Raw genomic sequence first — 20,767 nt, forward strand, 5'->3', positions numbered from 1 at the left:
CTTGCTTACGGCCATACCCGCTCTGATCAAGCCCGATCCTCGTCTGATCTCGGAAGCTAAACAAAGCCGGGCATGGTTAGTACTTGAATGGGAGACTGTCTGGGAATACCGGTGCTGTAAGTTTTAAAACACTTTTATTTGAACCAACAAAGTGTGCCTTAATGCTGTCATTTTGTACTGTTTTTTTCAGATTCTGCATTCACAGTCTCCAATCCACCAAAAGTGCAGTGATTGAGTAGGTATGAGAAGGCTTTTTTTGTTCCTGTCACGTGCTTACGGCCATACCGCTCTGATCAGAGCCCGATCTCGTCTGATCTCGGAAGCTACACAAAGCCGGGCAGTGGTTAGTACTTGAATGGGAGACTGTCTTGGGAATACCGTGTGCTGTAAGTTTTGAACACTTTTATTTGAAACCAAAGAAGAGTGTCTAAATGCAAGCTTGCTTTGTGTGTGTTTTTTTTTTCAGATTCTGCATTCACAGTCTCCAATCCACCAAAAGTGCAGTGATTGAGTAGGTATGAGAAGGCTTTTTTTGTTCTTGTCACTTGCTTACGGCCATACCGCTCTGATCAAGCCCGATCTCGTCTGATCTCGGAAGCTAAACAAAGCCGGGCATGGTTAGTACTTGAATGGGAGACTGTCTGGGAATACCGTGTGCTGTAAGTTTTAAACACTTTTATTTGAAACCAACGAAGAGTGTCTAAATGCAAGCTGTCATTTTGTGTGTTTTTTTTTTCAGATTCTGCATTCACAGTCTCCAATCCACCAAAAGTGCAGTGATTGAGTAGGTATGAGAAGGCTTTTTTTGTTCCTTTCACTTGCTTACGGCCATACCGCTCTGATCAAGCCCGATCTCGTCTGATCTCGGAAGCTAAACAAAGCCGGGCAGTGGTTAGTACTTGAATGGGAGACTGTCTGGGAATACCGTGTGCTGTAAGTTTTAACACTTTTATTTGAAACCAACAAAGTGTGCCTTAATGCTGTCATTTTGTATCTATGTTTGTTCAGATTCTGCATTCACAGTCTCCAATCCACCAAAAGTGCAGTGATTGAGTAGGTATGAGAAGGCTTTTTTTGTTCCTGTCACTTGCTTACGGCCATACCGCTCTGATCAAGCCCGATCTCGTCTGATCTCGGAAGCTACACAAAGCCGGGCATGGTTAGTACTTGAATGGGAGACTGTCTGGGAATACCGTGTGCTGTAAGTTTTGAACACTTTTATTTGAAACCAAAGAAGAGTGTCTAAATGCAAGCTTGCTTTGTGTGTGTTTTTTTTTTTCAGATTCTGCATTCACAGTCTCCAATCCACCAAAAGTGCAGTGATTGAGTAGGTATGAGAAGGCTTTTTTTGTTCCTGTCACTTGCTTACGGCCATACCGCTCTGATCAAGCCCGATCTCGTCTGATCTCGGAAGCTAAACAAAGCCGGGCATGGTTAGTACTTGAATGGGAGACTGTCTGGGAATACCGTGTGCTGTAAGTTTTGAACACTTTTATTTGAAACCAAAGAAGAGTGTCTAAATGCAAGCTTGCTTTGTGTGTGTTTTTTTTTCAGATTCTGCATTCACAGTCTCCAATCCACCAAAAGTGCAGTGATTGAGTAGGTATGAGAAGGCTTTTTTTGTTCCTGTCACTTGCTTACGGCCATACCGCTCTGATCAAGCCCGATCTCGTCTGATCTCGGAAGCTAAACAAAGCCGGGCGTGGTTAGTACTTGAATGGGAGACTGTCTGGGAATACCGTGTGCTGTAAGTTTTGAACACTTTTATTTGAAACCAAAGAAGAGTGTCTAAATGCAAGCTTGCTTTGTGTAGTGTGTTTTTTTCAGATTCTGCATTCACAGTCTCCAATCCACCAAAAGTGCAGTGATTGAGTAGGTATGAGAAGGCTTTTTTTGTTCCTGTCACTTGCTTACGGCCATACCGCTCTGATCAAGCCCGATCTCGTCTGATCTCGGAAGCTAAACAAAGCCGGGCATGGTTAGTACTTGAATGGGAGACTGTCTGGGAATACCGTGTGCTGTAAGTTTTAAACACTTTTATTTGAAACCAACAAAGTGTGCCTTAATGCTGTCATTTTGTATCTATGTTTGTTCAGATTCTGCATTCACAGTCTCCAATCCACCAAAAGTGCAGTGATTGAGTAGGTATGAGAAGGCTTTTTTTGTTCCTGTCACTTGCTTACGGCCATACCGCTCTGATCAAGCCCGATCTCGTCTGATCTCGGAAGCTACACAAAGCCGGGCATGGTTAGTACTTGAATGGGAGACTGTCTGGGAATACCGTGTGCTGTAAGTTTTGAACACTTTTATTTGAAACCAAAGAAGAGTGTCTAAATGCAAGCTTGCTTTGTTTGTGTGTTTTTTTTTCAGATTCTGCATTCACAGTCTCCAATCCACCAAAAGTGCAGTGATTGAGTAGGTATGAGAAGGCTTTTTTTGTTCCTGTCACTTGCTTACGGCCATACCGCTCTGATCAAGCCCGATCTCGTCTGATCTCGGAAGCTAAACAAAGCCGGGCATGGTTAGTACTTGAATGGGAGACTGTCTGGGAATACCGTGTGCTGTAAGTTTTAAACACTTTTATTTGAAACCAACAAAGTGTGCCTTAATGCTGTATCTATGTTTTTTCAGATTCTGCATTCACAGTCTCCAATCCACCAAAAGTGCAGTGATTGAGTAGGTATGAGAAGGCTTTTTTTGTTCCTGTCACTTGCTTACGGCCATACCGCTCTGATCAAGCCCGATCTCGTCTGATCTCGGAAGCTAAACAAAGCCGGGCATGGTTAGTACTTGAATGGGAGACTGTCTGGGAATACCGTGTGCTGTAAGTTTTAAACACTTTTATTTGAAACCAACAAAGTGTGCCTTAATGCTGTATCTATGTTTTTTTCAGATTCTGCATTCACAGTCTCCAATCCACCAAAAGTGCAGTGATTGAGTAGGTATGAGAAGGCTTTTTTTGTTCCTGTCACTTGCTTACGGCCATACCGCTCTGATCAAGCCCGATCTCGTTTGATCTCGGAAGCTACACAAAGCCGGGCATGGTTAGTACTTGAATGGGAGACTGTCTGGGAATACCGTGTGCTGTAAGTTTTGAACACTTTTATTTGAAACCAAAGAAGAGTGTCTAAATGCAAGCTTGCTTTGTGTGTGTTTTTTTTTCAGATTCTGCATTCACAGTCTCCAATCCACCAAAAGTGCAGTGATTGAGTAGGTATGAGAAGGCTTTTTTTGTTCCTGTCACTTGCTTACGGCCATACCGCTCTGATCAAGCCCGATCTCGTCTGATCTCGGAAGCTAAACAAAGCCGGGCATGGTTAGTACTTGAATGGGAGACTGTCTGGGAATACCGTGTGCTGTAAGTTTTAACACTTTTATTTGAAACCAACAAAGTGTGCCTTAATGCAGCTGTCATTTTGTATCTATGTTTTTTTCAGATTCTGCATTCACAGTCTCCAATCCACCAAAAGTGCAGTGATTGAGTAGGTATGAGAAGGCTTTTTTTGTTCCTGTCACTTGCTTACGGCCATACCGCTCTGATCAAGCCCGATCTCGTCTGATCTCGGAAGCTACACAAAGCCGGGCATGGTTAGTACTTGAATGGGAGACTGTCTGGGAATACCGTGTGCTGTAAGTTTTGAACACTTTTATTTGAAACCAAAGAAGAGTGTCTAAATGCAAGCTTGCTTTGTGTGTTTTTTTTTTCAGATTCTGCATTCACAGTCTCCAATCCACCAAAAGTGCAGTGATTGAGTAGGTATGAGAAGGCTTTTTTTGGTCCTTGTCACTTGCTTACGGCCATACCGCTCTGATCAAGCCCGATCTCGTCTGATCTCGGAAGCTAAACAAAGCCGGGCATGGTTAGTACTTGAATGGGAGACTGTCTGGGAATACCGTGTGCTGTAAGTTTTGAACACTTTTATTTGAAACCAAAGAAGAGTGTCTAAATGCAAGCTTGCTTTGTGTGTGTGTTTTTTTTCAGATTCTGCATTCACAGTCTCCAATCCACCAAAAGTGCAGTGATTGAGTAGGTATGAGAAGGCTTTTTTTGTTCCTGTCACTTGCTTACGGCCATACCGCTCTGATCAAGCCCGATCTCGTCTGATCTCGGAAGCTAAACAAAGCCGGGCATGGTTAGTACTTGAATGGGAGACTGTCTGGGAATACCGTGTGCTGTAAGTTTTAAACACTTTTATTTGAAACCAACAAAGTGTGCCTTAATGCTGTCATTTTGTATCTGTTTTTTTCAGATTCTGCATTCACAGTCTCCAATCCACCAAAAGTGCAGTGATTGAGTAGGTATGAGAAGGCTTTTTTTCTTTCTGTCACTTGCTTACGACCGTACAGCTCTGATCAAGCCCGATCTCGTCTGATCTCGGAAGCTACACAAAGCCGGGCATGGTTAGTACTTGAATGGGAGACTGTCTGGGAATACCGTGTGCTGTAAGTTTTGAACACTTTTATTTGAAACCAAAGAAGAGTGTCTAAATGCAAGCTTGCTTTGTGTGTGTTTTTTTTTCAGATTCTGCATTCACAGTCTCCAATCCACCAAAAGTGCAGTGATTGAGTAGGTATGAGAAGGCTTTTTTTGTTCCTGTCACTTGCTTACGGCCATACCGCTCTGATCAAGCCCGATCTCGTCTGATCTCGGAAGCTAAACAAAGCCGGGCATGGTTAGTACTTGAATGGGAGACTGTCTGGGAATACCGTGTGCTGTAAGTTTTAAACACTTTTATTTGAAACCAACAAAGTGTGCCTTAATGCTGTCATTTTGTATCTGTTTTTTTCAGATTCTGCATTCACAGTCTCCAATCCACCAAAAGTGCAGTGATTGAGTAGGTATGAGAAGGCTTTTTTTGTTCCTGTCACTTGCTTACGGCCATACCGCTCTGATCAAGCCCGATCTCGTCTGATCTCGGAAGCTACACAAAGCCGGGCGTGGTTAGTACTTGAATGGGAGACTGTCTGGGAATACCGTGTGCTGTAAGTTTTGAACACTTTTATTTGAAACCAAAGAAGAGTGTCTAAATGCAAGCTTGCTTTGTGTGTGTTTTTTTTTCAGATTCTGCATTCACAGTCTCCAATCCACCAAAAGTGCAGTGATTGAGTAGGTATGAGAAGGCTTTTTTTGTTCCTGTCACTTGCTTACGGCCATACCGCTCTGATCAAGCCCGATCTCGTCTGATCTCGGAAGCTAAACAAAGCCGGGCATGGTTAGTACTTGAATGGGAGACTGTCTGGGAATACCGTGTGCTGTAAGTTTTGAACACTTTTATTTGAAACCAAAGAAGAGTGTCTAAATGCAAGCTTGCTTTGTGTGTGTTTTTTTTTTCAGATTCTGCATTCACAGTCTCCAATCCACCAAAAGTGCAGTGATTGAGTAGGTATGAGAAGGCTTTTTTTGTTCCTGTCACTTGCTTACGGCCATACCGCTCTGATCAAGCCCGATCTCGTCTGATCTCGGAAGCTAAACAAAGCCGGGCATGGTTAGTACTTGAATGGGAGACTGTCTGGGAATACCGTGTGCTGTAAGTTTTAAACACTTTTATTTGAAACCAACAAAGTGTGCCTTAATGCTGTCATTTTGTATCTATGTTTTTTCAGATTCTGCATTCACAGTCTCCAATCCACCAAAAGTGCAGTGATTGAGTAGGTATGAGAAGGCTTTTTTTGTTCCTGTCACTTGCTTACGGCCATACCGCTCTGATCAAGCCCGATCTCGTCTGATCTCGGAAGCTACACAAAGCCGGGCATGGTTAGTACTTGAATGGGAGACTGTCTGGGAATACCGTGTGCTGTAAGTTTTGAACACTTTTATTTGAAACCAAAGAAGAGTGTCTAAATGCAAGCTTGCTTTTGTGTGTGTTTTTTTTCAGATTCTGCATTCACAGTCTCCAATCCACCAAAAGTGCAGTGATTGAGTAGGTATGAGAAGGCTTTTTTTGTTCCTGTCACTTGCTTACGGCCATACCGCTCTGATCAAGCCCGATCTCGTCTGATCTCGGAAGCTACACAAAGCCGGGCATGGTTAGTACTTGAATGGGAGACTGTCTGGGAATACCGTGTGCTGTAAGTTTTGAACACTTTTATTTGAAACCAAAGAAGAGTGTCTAAATGCAAGCTTGCTTTGTGTGTGTTTTTTTTTCAGATTCTGCATTCACAGTCTCCAATCCACCAAAAGTGCAGTGATTGAGTAGGTATGAGAAGGCTTTTTTTGTTCCTGTCACTTGCTTACGGCCATACCGCTCTGATCAAGCCCGATCTCGTCTGATCTCGGAAGCTACACAAAGCCGGGCGTGGTTAGTACTTGAATGGGAGACTGTCTGGGAATACCGTGTGCTGTAAGTTTTAAACACTTTTATTTGAAACCAACAAAGTGTGCCTTAATGCTGTATCTATGTTTTTTCAGATTCTGCATTCACAGTCTCCAATCCACCAAAAGTGCAGTGATTGAGTAGGTATGAGAAGGCTTTTTTTGTTCCTGTCACTTGCTTACGGCCATACCGCTCTGATCAAGCCCGATCTCGTCTGATCTCGGAAGCTACACAAAGCCGGGCGTAGTTAGTACTTGAATGGGAGACTGTCTGGGAATACCGTGTGCTGTAAGTTTTGAACACTTTTATTTGAAACCAAAGAAGAGTGTCTAAATGCAAGCTTGCTTTGTTGTGTGTTTTTTTTTCAGATTCTGCATTCACAGTCTCCAATCCACCAAAAGTGCAGTGATTGAGTAGGTATGAGAAGGCTTTTTTTGTTCCTGTCACTTGCTTACGGCCATACCGCTCTGATCAAGCCCGATCTCGTCTGATCTCGGAAGCTAAACAAAGCCGGGCATGGTTAGTACTTGAATGGGAGACTGTCTGGGAATACCGTGTGCTGTAAGTTTTGAACACTTTTATTTGAAACCAAAGAAGAGTGTCTAAATGCAAGCTTGCTTTGTGTGTGTTTTTTTTTTCAGATTCTGCATTCACAGTCTCCAATCCACCAAAAGTGCAGTGATTGAGTAGGTATGAGAAGGCTTTTTTTGTTCCTGTCACTTGCTTACGGCCATACCGCTCTGATCAAGCCCGATCTCGTCTGATCTCGGAAGCTACACAAAGCCGGGCATGGTTAGTACTTGAATGGGAGACTGTCTGGGAATACCGTGTGCTGTAAGTTTTAAACACTTTTATTTGAAACCAACAAAGTGTGCCTTAATGCTGTCATTTTGTATCTATGTTTGTTCAGATTCTGCATTCACAGTCTCCAATCCACCAAAAGTGCAGTGATTGAGTAGGTATGAGAAGGCTTTTTTTGTTCCTGTCACTTGCTTACGGCCATACCGCTCTGATCAAGCCCGATCTCGTCTGATCTCGGAAGCTACACAAAGCCGGGCGTGGTTAGTACTTGAATGGGAGACTGTCTGGGAATACCGTGTGCTGTAAGTTTTGAACACTTTTATTTGAAACCAAAGAAGAGTGTCTAAATGCAAGCTTGCTTTGTGTGTGTTTTTTTTTTCAGATTCTGCATTCACAGTCTCCAATCCACCAAAAGTGCAGTGATTGAGTAGGTATGAGAAGGCTTTTTTTGTTCCTGTCACTTGCTTACGGCCATACCGCTCTGATCAAGCCCGATCTCGTCTGATCTCGGAAGCTAAACAAAGCCGGGCATGGTTAGTACTTGAATGGGAGACTGTCTGGGAATACCGTGTGCTGTAAGTTTTAAACACTTTTATTTGAAACCAACAAAGTGTGCCTTAATGCTGTCATTTTGTATCTATGTTGTTCAGATTCTGCATTCACAGTCTCCAATCCACCAAAAGTGCAGTGATTGAGTAGGTATGAGAAGGCTTTTTTTGTTCCTGTCACTTGCTTACGGCCATACCGCTCTGATCAAGCCCGATCTCGTCTGATCTCGGAAGCTACACAAAGCCGGGCATGGTTAGTACTTGAATGGGAGACTGTCTGGGAATACCGTGTGCTGTAAGTTTTGAACACTTTTATTTGAAACCAAAGAAGAGTGTCTAAATGCAAGCTTGCTTTGTGTGTGTTTTTTTTTTCAGATTCTGCATTCACAGTCTCCAATCCACCAAAAGTGCAGTGATTGAGTAGGTATGAGAAGGCTTTTTTTGTTCCTGTCACTTGCTTACGGCCATACCGCTCTGATCAAGCCCGATCTCGTCTGATCTCGGAAGCTAAACAAAGCCGGGCATGGTTAGTACTTGAATGGGAGACTGTCTGGGAATACCGTGTGCTGTAAGTTTTAAACACTTTTATTTGAAACCAACAAAGTGTGCCTTAATGCTGTCATTTTGTATCTATGTTTGTTCAGATTCTGCATTCACAGTCTCCAATCCACCAAAAGTGCAGTGATTGAGTAGGTATGAGAAGGCTTTTTTTGTTCCTGTCACTTGCTTACGGCCATACCGCTCTGATCAAGCCCGATCTCGTCTGATCTCGGAAGCTACACAAAGCCGGGCATGGTTAGTACTTGAATGGGAGACTGCTTGGGAATACCGTGTGCTGTAAGTTTTGAACACTTTTATTTGAAACCAAAGAAGAGTGTCTAAATGCAAGCTTGCTTTGTGTGTGTGTTTTTTTTTTCAGATTCTGCATTCACAGTCTCCAATCCACCAAAAGTGCAGTGATTGAGTAGGTATGAGAAGGCTTTTTTTGTTCCTGTCACTTGCTTACGGCCATACCGCTCTGATCAAGCCCGATCTCGTCTGATCTCGGAAGCTAAACAAAGCCGGGCATGGTTAGTACTTGAATGGGAGACTGTCTGGGAATACCGTGTGCTGTAAGTTTTAAACACTTTTATTTGAAACCAACAAAGTGTGCCTTAATGCTGTCATTTTGTATCTGTTTTTTCAGATTCTGCATTCACAGTCTCCAATCCACCAAAAGTGCAGTGATTGAGTAGGTATGAGAAGGCTTTTTTTGTTCTTGTCACTTGCTTACGGCCATACCGCTCTGATCAAGCCCGATCTCGTCTGATCTCGGAAGCTAAACAAAGCTGGGTATGGTTAGTACTTGAATGGGAGACTGTCTGGGAATACCGTGTGCTGTAAGTTTTGAACACTTTTTTTTTAAACCAAAGAAGAGTGTCTAAATGCAAGCTTGCTTTGTGTGTGTTTTTTTTTTTCAGATTCTGCATTCACAGTCTCCAATCCACCAAAAGTGCAGTGATTGAGTAGGTATGAGAAGGCTTTTTTTGTTCCTGTCACTTGCTTACGGCCATACCGCTCTGATCAAGCCCGATCTCGTCTGATCTCGGAAGCTAAACAAAGCCGGGCATGGTTAGTACTTGAATGGGAGACTGTCTGGGAATACCGTGTGCTGTAAGTTTTAAACACTTTTATTTGAAACCAACAAAGTGTGCCTTAATGCTGTCATTTTGTATCAATGTTTGTTCAGATTCTGCATTCACAGTCTCCAATCCACCAAAAGTGCAGTGATTGAGTAGGTATGAGAAGGCTTTTTTTATTCCTGTCGCTTGCTTACGGCCATACCGCTCTGATCAAGCCCGATCTCGTTTGATCTCGGAAGCTACACAAAGCCGGGCATGGTTAGTACTTGAATGGGAGACTGCTTGGGAATACCGTGTGCTGTAAGTTTTGAACACTTTTATTTGAAACCAAAGAAGAGTGTCTAAATGCAAGCTTGCTTTGTGTGTGTTTTTTTTTTTCAGATTCTGCATTCACAGTCTCCAATCCACCAAAAGTGCAGTGATTGAGTAGGTATGAGAAGGCTTTTTTTGTTCTTGTCACTTGCTTACGGCCATACCGCTCTGATCAAGCCCGATCTCGTCTGATCTCGGAAGCTAAACAAAACCGGGCATGGTTAGTACTTGATTGGGAGACTGTCTGGGAATACCGTGTGCTGTAAGTTTTAAACACTTTTATTTGAAACCAACAAAGTGTGCCTTAATGCTGTCATTTTGTATCTGTTTTTTCAGATTCTGCATTCACAGTCTCCAATCCACCAAAAGTGCAGTGATTGAGTAGGTATGAGAAGGCTTTTTTTGTTCCTGTCACTTGCTTACGGCCATACCGCTCTGATCAAGCCCGATCTCGTCTGATCTCGGAAGCTACACAAAGCCGGGCATGGTTAGTACTTGAATGGGAGACTGCTTGGGAATACCGTGTGCTGTAAGTTTTGAACACTTTTTTTTTAAACCAAAGAAGAGTGTCTAAAAGCAAGCTTGCTTTGTTTGTGTGTTTTTTTTTTTTCAGATTCTGCATTCACAGTCTCCAATCCACCAAAAGTGCAGTGATTGAGTAGGTATGAGAAGGCTTTTTTTGTTCTTGTCACTTGCTTACGGCCATACCGCTCTGATCAAGCCCGATCTCGTCTGATCTCGGAAGCTAAACAAAGCTGGGCATGGTTAGTACTTGAATGGGAGACTGTCTGGGAATACCGTGTGCTGTAAGTTTTGAACACTTTTTTTTTAAACCAAAGAAGAGTGTCTAAATGCAAGCTTGCTTTGTGTGTGTGTTTTTTTCCAGATTCTGCATTCACAGTCTCCAATCCACCAAAAGTGCAGTGATTGAGTAGGTATGAGAAGGCTTTTTTTGTTCCTGTCACTTGCTTACGGCCATACCGCTCTGATCAAGCCCGATCTCGTCTGATCTCGGAAGCTACACAAAGCTGGGCGTGGTTAGTACTTGAATGGGAGACTGTCTGGGAATACCGTGTGCTGTAAGTTTTAAACACTTTTATTTGAAACCAACAAAGTGTGCCTTAATGCTGTCATTTTGTATCTATGTTTGTTCAGATTCTGCATTCACAGTCTCCAATCCACCAAAAGTGCAGTGATTGAGTAGGTATGAGAAGGCTTTTTTTGTTCCTGTCACTTGCTTACGGCCATACCGCTCTGATCAAGCCCGATCTCGTTTGATCTCGGAAGCTACACAAAGCCGGGCATGGTTAGTACTTGAATGGGAGACTGTCTGGGAATACCGTGTGCTGTAAGTTTTGAACACTTTTATTTGAAACCAAAGAAGAGTGTCTAAATGCAAGCTTGCTTTGTGTGTGTTTTTTTTTTTTTCAGATTCTGCATTCACAGTCTCCAATCCACCAAAAGTGCAGTGATTGAGTAGGTATGAGAAGGCTTTTTTGTTCCTACCACTTGCTTACGGCCATACCGCTCTGATCAAGCCCGATCTCGTCTGATCTCGGAAGCTAAACAAAGCCGGGCATGGTTAGTACTTGAATGGGAGACTGTCTGGGAATACCGTGTGCTGTAAGTTTTAAACGCTTTTATTTGAAACCAATAAAACCAGAAAAACTATATCCATCATGTTGGAGTGAGATTCATTTTTCATCATGATTTTTTGCATAAACATACATTTACAGCGTTCTGGACAGCCTGTGGTGCTTCCTGTCAATGCTAGGGACTTTATTTTGAAAAATGGAAACGGAGGTGCATTTGTTCTAAATATTCCGGCCGGTGGGACGTGACATGCTAACGCTGTTTACAAAGTCTAAGTTTTTAACAATGTATTTTACCCATAAACTTATTTATTCATTTTAGTATTTATGTAAACTTATTTATCAGAAACTCTAACCAATATTTATTACTCTTAACATGTTAGTGATTTTATTCTTCATTCTTTTAACCTAATTTACACTATGAAATCACACACACATATATATATATATATATTGGATCAAATAGTAACTTAATGTATTTTGACTAAGATGTCTCAAGACAAACAAATTGAAAAGGCCAAACACTTTGGCTGTAGAGTTAACTTAAATTTGGGTCAAAAGTCATAAAAACATGGAATCAGCCTGTGTACTTTAACATGACCTACATTCACACTTAAATACTTGCTTTTAGGAGCTTTTAACTTTAAAATAAACCATAATAAATCTGAAGACACTCACCAACAACTACCACTGCATTGTCTGAGTGTCCAAACACACAGGTGTGATAGATGTTCAATCAGAGCTTAGACCCAATACTTTTGTTGGGGCTCCATCTAGTGTCTAATTGTTGAACTACACCTATACCTGACCTAAGGTGTACTGGACAGAACAGGTGAGAAGTGAGAGAAGGTTGAGTGTGTTGGCAGAGGTGTTTTCTTCTGGAGTATTGGAGCGTTTGGAGTTCCATTTGTTCTTTTCTTCATTTTTGGAAAACCAATAAGACCCTTAAAACTAGTTTAAATATGATGAGCAAACTTAAACAGGGGTGAAAAACCAGTAAGGCATGAAAAATGATGAAAAAAAATTCTGAGTTAAGGCTACCATAAGATCCTTAAAACAAGTTATAAAATATGAAAAAATAAAACAAGAATAAAAAACTTGTAAGAAAATATGAAACCCATTTATTCAACTCAGACATTTTTAAAGATACCAGACAACATTTAAATGACTCCACAACCATGCACAAATAACAAGTAGGTACGTTCTTGTTCTTCTTTTCACGTTAAAAGTTTCATTGAGTTTTCTTATTCCCAAGAAAATAAAAATACACACAAAAAATCTAATTCACTTCTTACTACAGCTTACTGAACTACAGACATGGGCAACTTGGGTCCCAAATGTAAATGCACAAAATAACCCCAAAAACACACGGAATGGCAGAAAAATATACAAGAAATTTGAATAAATAAAGAGAAAACAGCAAAAATAAAAAAAATTACTGTAATACTAGATTACAAATATATATATATATATACACACACACATACATAAAATGACTAAACACAGATGACTACAATAAATAACATAAAAAATATTTACAAAAAAACACAGAAAATACTAAAAAATGACACCAAAACTCCACAAAACAACAAAAAACACACAAAATGATTCATGTAAAACAAAACAACTAAATATACAGGAGCACAGAAAAATATTTTTTTTAAAAAGACAACAACATGGAATGGCAGACACATACACAAAATATGACAAAAGTATGAAAAGAAAATTGCTTAAATACACAGAAAACAGCAAAAATCAACAAAATGACACCAAAAAAACATAAAATTACTCTAAAAACCCACAAAATTACTACAATAAATAACTGAAAAAATTAACAAAACTACACTAAATAGGTTAAAAAAAAGACCCCAAAATGACAACAAAAACACACAAAATTACTCCAAAAACACTCTGAAAACAACAAAATATCACATTTTCACACAAAATAAATGTACAAGGAGCTTCCAGCACATGCTGGATGTTTCCTCCATCCAGTGAAAGTTCTCTACTGTACAGAAAGCCCACCACAGCCTTCAGACCAGTGATGGAGACGCCGATTAACTCCACCTGCAGACAAACAGCAACAAGTCCAGAGGGGTATTCCATAAAGGAGGGTTAACAAACTCTGAGTCTATCCATAAACTCTGGGTCAACATACCCCGCGATGGGAAACTCTGGGTATCGGATTCCATTAAAGCTGGTATGAAGTGGGTTAATCAACCCTGAGTATGTAAACCTTGGGTGACTTACGTGCACGCACGCGACAAAAAGCCATCATCAATGGATCAGAGATTTAATCGAGCTGCCATGGCAACCAAACGGAAAATAGTGATTTATTCACCGTAATAGGTGAAATAAGCCGGTGTTTGATGAATATGAGCCTGTTCTAAAGGTGTGTTCAGTCTTCAGTGACTATAGTGGCTTAAATCACCTGTAATTAGTCACACTTTTTGGTCGCTTCATCACTTTATTGCTTCAGTGACGTGAGGAGCGGTGAATAATATGAATAAAATGTGTCTGACACGTGTCAGCAGCATAGATGTCTGCATAAAGAGCCCTCCTGTTACACTGGATATTAAGACAGTAAATGCCGCTCGATATCGCATCATTTATATTGATTTTTTATGTAATATTGTCGCCAGAGTCATCTCAACGTCCTAAAAAATGTCATAAAAAAACACTGAAGCAGGACGCGAACCCGCAACCTGTCACTTCCAAGTGCAGCGTCACAGTTCACTGAGCCATCATAAGTTCAAAGACACATGATCTACAGATTTAACTGTATAACAATATAAAACAACAATTGAGCCTTAAAAGTGTATTAATTTAAATGATCATCTCCTCCTTTATATTATCCACAGGTTTTTATCCAGTGAACTTTACTACAGACGTCAGTAGATGTTTTAATGCAGATCAACCTCTCAGTGTCTTTCACTTAATGATCTACATCTACAATGTTAGAAAGAAAACTACCGTTTGCACACACACAAAAAAAAACCGTAAAGCAACACAACACTATTAATGATGTGAACACGTCTGTGGTGTGTGATGTTCCTAATGTGTTTCAGAGAAAAGTGTTAAGGTTTATTAAAGTGTTCAGAAACGGTGTTCAGGTGGGCGGAGCCAGGTAGAAACCCAGGGTTTCTTTGATAAAACCTGCCCGCGACCAGGTTTAGTTCACGGACAATGTTGCCATGGTAACATACTCAGAGAAGAACATACCTCGCTTTATGGAATGGGATACTCAGAGTTTCCCTCATTTGAGCCTGAACATACTCAGAGTTTGAACACAACCCGCTTTATGGAATACCCCTCAGATGAATTCCCAAAGCCTTTTTAAATCCATGATGATGAAAAACTAAATTTACACTGAGAATAAAAGGAGAACACAGCAACATGTCCAGGTCAGAAAAAGTCAGAACATTACGTCAGATTAGGGCTGCACGATTATGGCCAAAATAATTATCACAATTATTTATCATTTTAGGGAAAACGACTGTATCTTTAATTTACTATTTTTTAACAAACAATATGTGAACAGTTTAGAGTCCAAAAAAAAGCTTTAAACAAGAATATTGACAAATACTAAAATGTACCAAAGAATTTGCCAAAATGAACTATTGCCTAACTATAATTATACTGTTAGAGTGCAACTCCTTCAAAAACCATCACAGCGTATAAAGAGAAAGTTAAGAACATTAAGCTTAAGCTACAGGTTTTTAGCCAGAAACACTAGCGTGTCAACATTTTCTGGCTTGAATCCTCCTCTCCTGACTACAGACTTCTGTTATAAAAGTGTCTCTTTCCTTCTTCGTTACCTCATTCTGCTGCTCCTCCCTCATGCCCACGGTGAACATGGCGTGGAAGTACGGGCTAAACACAGCGAGCAGAGCACGGTGTGCCGGGACTCGCTCTTCTTCTGTAACCAGAGCCACGTCGCAGAATCTACCGCCCTGCCTCTGCTCGTTGAGCCCCTGCAGCGTCTCAGCAGCCTGGTCCGTCCACTGAACAGTTTTCTGAGAAAACACATATGTTTATAATGATAGTGAAATGTGAAAGTCATAAAATGTAATACAAATACATCATAAAAAAAATCTAGAACCCATCCGAGGGGAAGAACCAAAAGTTTTGTGAAGAAAAGGAAAGTCTTTAATCCGTTTTTGTCTATAGACTGACAGGATATTGTGTGTGTCGAGGCAGTTTGAGTGAGTTGTGTTGTGCGTCAGCAAGGGTGCAGACTTGCTGACAACACAATGAGAAGTTCATTACAGTGGTTGAGTCTACAGCAGATAAAGGCATTTTTAGCCTTGGGGATGGAGAGTAGTGGGCGGAGCTTATCAATGACGAAGAAGTGTCTGATGCGTCACTCAATGTTTTAAGACCAAGCTTGATAACTGGATGGAATGAGGGTATTTCATAATCCTCCTTTCCTTTATTATACTTTATTACAGCCCGATGGATAAAAATGTCCAACAGGAACATATTTACTCCTGACTAATCTTTGAATCCAAGATAAAAAAAATAAATAAATAAAAAAAAATAAAAAAAAAAGAGGGCGACCGTGGCTCAGGTGGTAGTGGGTCGTCTTCTGATCGAGAGGTTGGGGGTTCGATCCCAGTACCTGACAATGTGTCAAAGTGTCCTTGGGCAAGACACTGAACCCTAAGTTGCTCCCAGTGGTCGACTCGCGTGGACTGGCAGTCCTGTCCCACTGGTGTGTGAATGTGAGAGTGATTGGGTGAATGAGCTGATATGTAAAGCGCTTTGAGACTGCTTCAGTGTGGTGATAAAGCTCTATATCAAATCAAGTCCATTTACCATTTACTGACCTTTGATGATTCACTGACCCACTCGGGACGACTCCCCAAAATCTGTTTGTCCATTTTGTCCCGTCGGTTTGGTATCACCTAAACAACAAACAATGATAATAAAGATTCTCTGTGCTTTACATGATTAAAAGGCTGATCTCCGGATGGCCGACCAGCCGGTGCCACGCTTGACAAACAAAAGCTAAAACTTGAAATATTGACTACTGCTTGTGGACTCAGATAAACTGTATGTCAACTTGACACATCAAGTTATCATTCAAAGAAAAAAGGAACGCCAAATAATGCCAAAACCAAGCCAAAAACGAGGCGAGTTGGACACCACGCCAGCAAACCAAACCTGCGTGGAGGAAAAGAGCGCTGGTAGCGCCGATGCTACTTCAGAAATACTGAAGGAACTCAAAATATTTCAAAGTGAAACGGCAGGGAACTTTGGTGTGCTGAGGAAGGAGGTGAGCGACATAAAGCTGAACTTCGAAGAATTAAAAACAAGGGTGGATGACGCCGAACAGAGGATTGCGGATAACGAGGACCGTAACATGGATCTGACTTAAGTGCTGTTTCATCTGATGCGTAAACAAAAGTATCTTGAGGAGAAGTGTGAGGATCTGGAAGGCTATTTCATGAGCAGCTTTGTATCCGGGAGGAGATTTACATTGAGAGGGCGCATCGCGTCGCAGGAACAGGTGTCTCACTGGGACGCGCTGCTGCAGACTTCACCAGATCGATCATCGTTTGTTTTCGCAGTTTTAAGGAGAAACAACGAGTGCTGCATGCTGCATGGTCACTAAAGGACATTCGTATTAACGATCAAAGTATATACAGTATATACTACAACCTCACATCTCACCCTCACTGCAAAACAGTCTATTCTTCCGCACCTTTTCTATTTTCTGCCTTGAGTCTCTCCTCCCTGCTCCCTTTCCCCTCCCTTTCCCCCTCCACTTAGGTGTAACACTGCTCTCCCTTTTTATATCCTCCCTATAATAAAATATTTCTTACCCTTCCTTAGGGAGGGCTGATGATGGTCACAATTAAGCAATAAAATAAATCAATGTATTTTATTGCAATAACAAAATATGCATTGCTGTCTCATAATGATTGCACTTCCTGTGGTGTTGACCTTTGACAGCATGTGCAGACAAGTAAAAAAAAAAAAATTAAAAAAAGAAGATGCTCGGGACGCGCGCCCAACGCGTCGAGGGGAGGAGCTTCTCTGTTGCCGTTGGTGTTCATAAAATGGATGATATTGTGGAGATCAGTTACGTTCATAATTCACCCAGTGACTGTGAAGTGGTGGGGAACATTGTGTTTCTGGTCAGATGTTTTTTGGTGTGGTTGAATGGAGAATAAAGTTTGGAGTTCCTTGCTGAACACGCCACCTCCGACTCCCGTTCATCGGCTCTACATTATCCAGAGAGTGGCTTGGCTTTATTTGCACCTCGGCGCCGTTTCTGGATTCACCAGAGCTGCGCTCGGACGAGAGTCGCTTTCAGCACTACTTCCGTCTCTCCCGTGCCCAGTTTGACGACCTGCTGACCCGCATCGGCGCTCGCATCCCCTACCAGGACACCAACAATAGGTGCTCTATTCCAGCAGAAGTGCGCCTGTCCATCTGTCTCTGCCTCCTGTTAAGTGTTTTTTTCTTCTCATTATTCTGAACACGTCACGGTTGGGGAATGCTCCTGATTGGTCGACGCGCCGCGATATGTCCCAAAAGTTCAACAATCCCAACTTCAACGTTGAAGGCACCGGACGCATGTAAAAAGCGTTTGGTCTGAACGCGCCATAAGAATCACTGATCTAAGGCATTTCTGTAATTTGTAATTTTGTTGAGTATAACTATGGTACATTTTATTTTTAAGTGTTGTATGTGGGTATATGTTGACATATAAAACTATGTTTTCTTTTCTTTTTCTTTCATTTCATTATATTATTTTGGAAACCTACATGTAAAAGAGGGTGATCAAACCTCAAAGAAACATTTTCTGTTTTTCCATTTTTATTTCGTTACACTTAATTGTTTTTTTTTTTATTTCTCTCTGAGTTTTGTTTTAAGAAAGATGACTTGTAAAGACCACAGGCATCTATTTACTTTATTATTTTATCTGTCAAATTGTGTTTTATTCCACCCTTTGCAAACTGTGTGTGATTGTTCAAACAAAAATACAGAGAAAAAAAATTAAATATAAATATAGCAAAGTTTCATTCCCAAAAAGGTTGCAGAAAGATTTTTAGAGAGAGAAGGAAAACTATGGAAATGCTTAAAGGATGAAATAAAACAAAGCAGCAACAAAAACCAGTTTAAAAAGCTTTTTAAATCATATATTGTTAGTAAGTATAAGACAGAAGTGCAACAATTTTACCTGTGACAGCAATAATTTATAATAGATATATAATGGTATAAAAAATATTAATATTTACTCAATAAACATAACAAAAAGGTATATATTGGGATCGAGTATATTGTGAATTGTAATGTTGCCACACCATATATTTTATTTAAAATGTAATTTATGAAATTTGTGGAGTAAATATTAAATAGTAAAATATGTACAGTATATGTGTATATACAGTATGTATGTATATGTATATATTAGGGGTGGGGAAAAAAAATCGATTCACATAATCGATTCATAAAGTTCAAAAATCGATTTTTAAAAATTGTTTTTTAAAATTCACTTAATTTTTTGGATTTTTTTATTGTAAGTTAAACAATACAAGTAGAAACACAAAAATCAAACAACAACAAAAACAGACAAAGTACTGGACGAAAGCAGTTATACAGTATATACAGTATGTATATAAATATATATTTGATAAACTGCATATATACAACTATGTAGACCAGGGGTCACCAACCTTTTTGAAACCAAGAGCTACTTCTTGGGTACTGATTAATGCGAAGGGCTACCAGTTTGATACACACTTAAATAATAATTAGGGAGATTTTCAAAAGAGCGGGGGGGGGGTTGTTTGCTTTTTAAAGAGAAAATGAAATAATTCAATTTCAGAGTGTTCTTTTATTTGAAAAACACATATAAAGTAAAGAACAAATTCCACAGTACCCGTGCAAATGGTAAATGGTGGTAGTAGTAGAATAAATAAAATAAATAACATAAAATTAAACAAAAAAGGCATACATTGCATAAATTATCCATCAATCTATGCAATGTATGCTTGAAATAAAAATAATCAACAAAAGGAAAATTAAACATAGCCTATACAAGAACGGCTACAACCATAACAGAAACACTTCCCTACACATGGTTGGATTTGATTTTCTCCCGATTTCCTCACTGACATTGTCCGGGCGGACCATCCTTCACTGAGCGTCGTTTCCGGCCGGACAATAATAACGATTACACCTCTTCTTATGCGGTGTAATCGTTATTATTATTACAACAATATTATTATTACAATGATATAATTACACCGCATAAAAAGAGGAAGAAGAGTCTTCTTCCTCTTCTTATGCGGTGTAATCGTTATTATTGTCCGGCTGGAAACGACGCTCAGTGAAGGATGGTCCGCCCGGACAATGTCGGGCAGAAATCAGGAGAAAATCGGGAGGGTTGGCAAGTATGTATTAAACACAAAAAACACTTTACATTTTAAGTGTTTATATATATGTATTGTCATTTCTAAGTTACATGTAAGTGTGATTTAAACAAGAATAGCTAAATAAATAAATCTATATATATAAAAGCTCACTGGTAAGTGCTGCTATTTGAGCTATTTTTAGAACAGGCCAGCGGGCGACTCATCTGGTCCTTACGGGCGACCTGGTGCCCGTGGGCACCGCGTTGGTGACCCCTGATGTAGACTATATACTTAATGTGTATAGTAACAATAGCAATATTTGTTTCCATATATTTTTTTGTAATATTAGCTGGAGAACCTAGTTCAGTTTTTTGTGAAGGTGTAGCTGTGTAACTTACACCCTTTCAGCTGATTACTGAGACAATTAGTGTTGTTTGTTCTGTTTTTGTTCTTCTGAAGACTGCAGAAAATAAAAATTCTAATTAAAATGTCAGAGGAAGATCTTGGTTTAGATTCATAATATCTCTGTTTGTGATGGATAGATTTCCAGTGGGTGTCAGGTTTTTGTCTGAATTAGTTTGTTTTTTTTATTTTAATTTGAAGGGGATTTATTTGCCCCCTAACACTAGGTGGTGGTAATTTGTTACTTTTACTAATTAGTTATTGTTTTTTTAGCAAGTATTCAGGTTTACATTATTTATAATTAATTTAATATAAATGATATAAAAACCATTTTCACAGACCTGTGCCATGAGGGCTGCCACCTCCAGAGCCAGCTCTTTGTTCACAGGAAACTGGCCCTGCTGAACTTCATCATTGACTTGGTAGGCCAACAGGAGGCGCTCTCGCTGTCTCTCCTTTCACCTGAGATCTGAAACAAAGTCTGCACATACGTAGAGAGAACCCAGTCATTACACCTGACTTTAGAGGCAATAACCAGAGGTGTAAAGAGTACTGATATATTCTAGTACGTAAGTAGAAGTACTGTTACTTGAGTAAGACAAACATAAAATACTCAGGTACAAGTAAAAAGTAGCTCAATGAAATAGTAAAAGTTATTATCGTTACTTTCACCACCCTTGTCTATGTTTGGTAATAAATCTTGCCACTGTTCCCTTGCATACATAACATCTCATGTATAAACTTAAAAAGGAAGAGACCAAATCTTATACAATTGGAACTTAATGTATTTTCCACAAAGGCATCTGT

The 20,767-nt window shown here is 40.2% G+C and overlaps 41 pseudogenes; all 41 read left to right on the forward strand.

Annotated features, from left to right (window-relative positions):
* Positions 1-3: 3 nt before the first annotated feature.
* Positions 4-123, forward strand: LOC114459971 (uncharacterized; annotated as a pseudogene).
* Positions 124-547: 424 nt separating this feature from the next.
* Positions 548-666, forward strand: LOC114460008 (uncharacterized; annotated as a pseudogene).
* Positions 667-820: 154 nt separating this feature from the next.
* On the forward strand, positions 821-940 carry LOC114459958 (uncharacterized; annotated as a pseudogene).
* A 149-nt stretch (positions 941-1,089) lies between these two features.
* On the forward strand, positions 1,090-1,208 carry LOC114459936 (uncharacterized; annotated as a pseudogene).
* Positions 1,209-1,363: 155 nt separating this feature from the next.
* Positions 1,364-1,482, forward strand: LOC114460009 (uncharacterized; annotated as a pseudogene).
* Positions 1,483-1,635: 153 nt separating this feature from the next.
* On the forward strand, positions 1,636-1,754 carry LOC114459902 (uncharacterized; annotated as a pseudogene).
* Positions 1,755-1,908: 154 nt separating this feature from the next.
* Positions 1,909-2,027, forward strand: LOC114460011 (uncharacterized; annotated as a pseudogene).
* A 150-nt stretch (positions 2,028-2,177) lies between these two features.
* Positions 2,178-2,296, forward strand: LOC114459937 (uncharacterized; annotated as a pseudogene).
* Positions 2,297-2,451: 155 nt separating this feature from the next.
* Positions 2,452-2,570, forward strand: LOC114460013 (uncharacterized; annotated as a pseudogene).
* Positions 2,571-2,712: 142 nt separating this feature from the next.
* LOC114460014 (uncharacterized) lies at positions 2,713-2,831 on the forward strand (annotated as a pseudogene).
* Positions 2,832-2,974: 143 nt separating this feature from the next.
* On the forward strand, positions 2,975-3,093 carry LOC114459956 (uncharacterized; annotated as a pseudogene).
* A 153-nt stretch (positions 3,094-3,246) lies between these two features.
* LOC114460015 (uncharacterized) lies at positions 3,247-3,365 on the forward strand (annotated as a pseudogene).
* Positions 3,366-3,518: 153 nt separating this feature from the next.
* On the forward strand, positions 3,519-3,637 carry LOC114459938 (uncharacterized; annotated as a pseudogene).
* Positions 3,638-3,790: 153 nt separating this feature from the next.
* On the forward strand, positions 3,791-3,909 carry LOC114460016 (uncharacterized; annotated as a pseudogene).
* A 154-nt stretch (positions 3,910-4,063) lies between these two features.
* LOC114459889 (uncharacterized) lies at positions 4,064-4,182 on the forward strand (annotated as a pseudogene).
* Positions 4,183-4,331: 149 nt separating this feature from the next.
* LOC114459972 (uncharacterized) lies at positions 4,332-4,450 on the forward strand (annotated as a pseudogene).
* Positions 4,451-4,603: 153 nt separating this feature from the next.
* Positions 4,604-4,722, forward strand: LOC114459890 (uncharacterized; annotated as a pseudogene).
* Positions 4,723-4,871: 149 nt separating this feature from the next.
* On the forward strand, positions 4,872-4,990 carry LOC114459949 (uncharacterized; annotated as a pseudogene).
* Positions 4,991-5,143: 153 nt separating this feature from the next.
* On the forward strand, positions 5,144-5,262 carry LOC114459891 (uncharacterized; annotated as a pseudogene).
* Positions 5,263-5,416: 154 nt separating this feature from the next.
* Positions 5,417-5,535, forward strand: LOC114459892 (uncharacterized; annotated as a pseudogene).
* A 150-nt stretch (positions 5,536-5,685) lies between these two features.
* LOC114459939 (uncharacterized) lies at positions 5,686-5,804 on the forward strand (annotated as a pseudogene).
* Positions 5,805-5,957: 153 nt separating this feature from the next.
* On the forward strand, positions 5,958-6,076 carry LOC114459940 (uncharacterized; annotated as a pseudogene).
* A 153-nt stretch (positions 6,077-6,229) lies between these two features.
* Positions 6,230-6,348, forward strand: LOC114459951 (uncharacterized; annotated as a pseudogene).
* A 142-nt stretch (positions 6,349-6,490) lies between these two features.
* On the forward strand, positions 6,491-6,609 carry LOC114459961 (uncharacterized; annotated as a pseudogene).
* A 154-nt stretch (positions 6,610-6,763) lies between these two features.
* Positions 6,764-6,882, forward strand: LOC114459893 (uncharacterized; annotated as a pseudogene).
* A 154-nt stretch (positions 6,883-7,036) lies between these two features.
* LOC114459942 (uncharacterized) lies at positions 7,037-7,155 on the forward strand (annotated as a pseudogene).
* A 150-nt stretch (positions 7,156-7,305) lies between these two features.
* Positions 7,306-7,424, forward strand: LOC114459952 (uncharacterized; annotated as a pseudogene).
* A 154-nt stretch (positions 7,425-7,578) lies between these two features.
* LOC114459895 (uncharacterized) lies at positions 7,579-7,697 on the forward strand (annotated as a pseudogene).
* Positions 7,698-7,846: 149 nt separating this feature from the next.
* LOC114459943 (uncharacterized) lies at positions 7,847-7,965 on the forward strand (annotated as a pseudogene).
* A 154-nt stretch (positions 7,966-8,119) lies between these two features.
* LOC114459896 (uncharacterized) lies at positions 8,120-8,238 on the forward strand (annotated as a pseudogene).
* Positions 8,239-8,388: 150 nt separating this feature from the next.
* Positions 8,389-8,507, forward strand: LOC114459909 (uncharacterized; annotated as a pseudogene).
* Positions 8,508-8,663: 156 nt separating this feature from the next.
* Positions 8,664-8,782, forward strand: LOC114459898 (uncharacterized; annotated as a pseudogene).
* A 148-nt stretch (positions 8,783-8,930) lies between these two features.
* Positions 8,931-9,049, forward strand: LOC114459903 (uncharacterized; annotated as a pseudogene).
* Positions 9,050-9,204: 155 nt separating this feature from the next.
* Positions 9,205-9,323, forward strand: LOC114459899 (uncharacterized; annotated as a pseudogene).
* Positions 9,324-9,473: 150 nt separating this feature from the next.
* LOC114459946 (uncharacterized) lies at positions 9,474-9,592 on the forward strand (annotated as a pseudogene).
* A 155-nt stretch (positions 9,593-9,747) lies between these two features.
* LOC114459945 (uncharacterized) lies at positions 9,748-9,866 on the forward strand (annotated as a pseudogene).
* Positions 9,867-10,014: 148 nt separating this feature from the next.
* Positions 10,015-10,133, forward strand: LOC114459910 (uncharacterized; annotated as a pseudogene).
* Positions 10,134-10,291: 158 nt separating this feature from the next.
* On the forward strand, positions 10,292-10,410 carry LOC114459977 (uncharacterized; annotated as a pseudogene).
* A 154-nt stretch (positions 10,411-10,564) lies between these two features.
* Positions 10,565-10,683, forward strand: LOC114459912 (uncharacterized; annotated as a pseudogene).
* A 150-nt stretch (positions 10,684-10,833) lies between these two features.
* On the forward strand, positions 10,834-10,952 carry LOC114459957 (uncharacterized; annotated as a pseudogene).
* A 156-nt stretch (positions 10,953-11,108) lies between these two features.
* On the forward strand, positions 11,109-11,227 carry LOC114459900 (uncharacterized; annotated as a pseudogene).
* Positions 11,228-20,767: the final 9,540 nt, after the last annotated feature.

The sequence above is a fragment of the Gouania willdenowi genome, unplaced genomic scaffold (genome assembly GCF_900634775.1).
Source record: "Gouania willdenowi unplaced genomic scaffold, fGouWil2.1 scaffold_371_arrow_ctg1, whole genome shotgun sequence".
Taxonomy (NCBI): Eukaryota; Metazoa; Chordata; class Actinopteri; order Blenniiformes; family Gobiesocidae; genus Gouania; species Gouania willdenowi.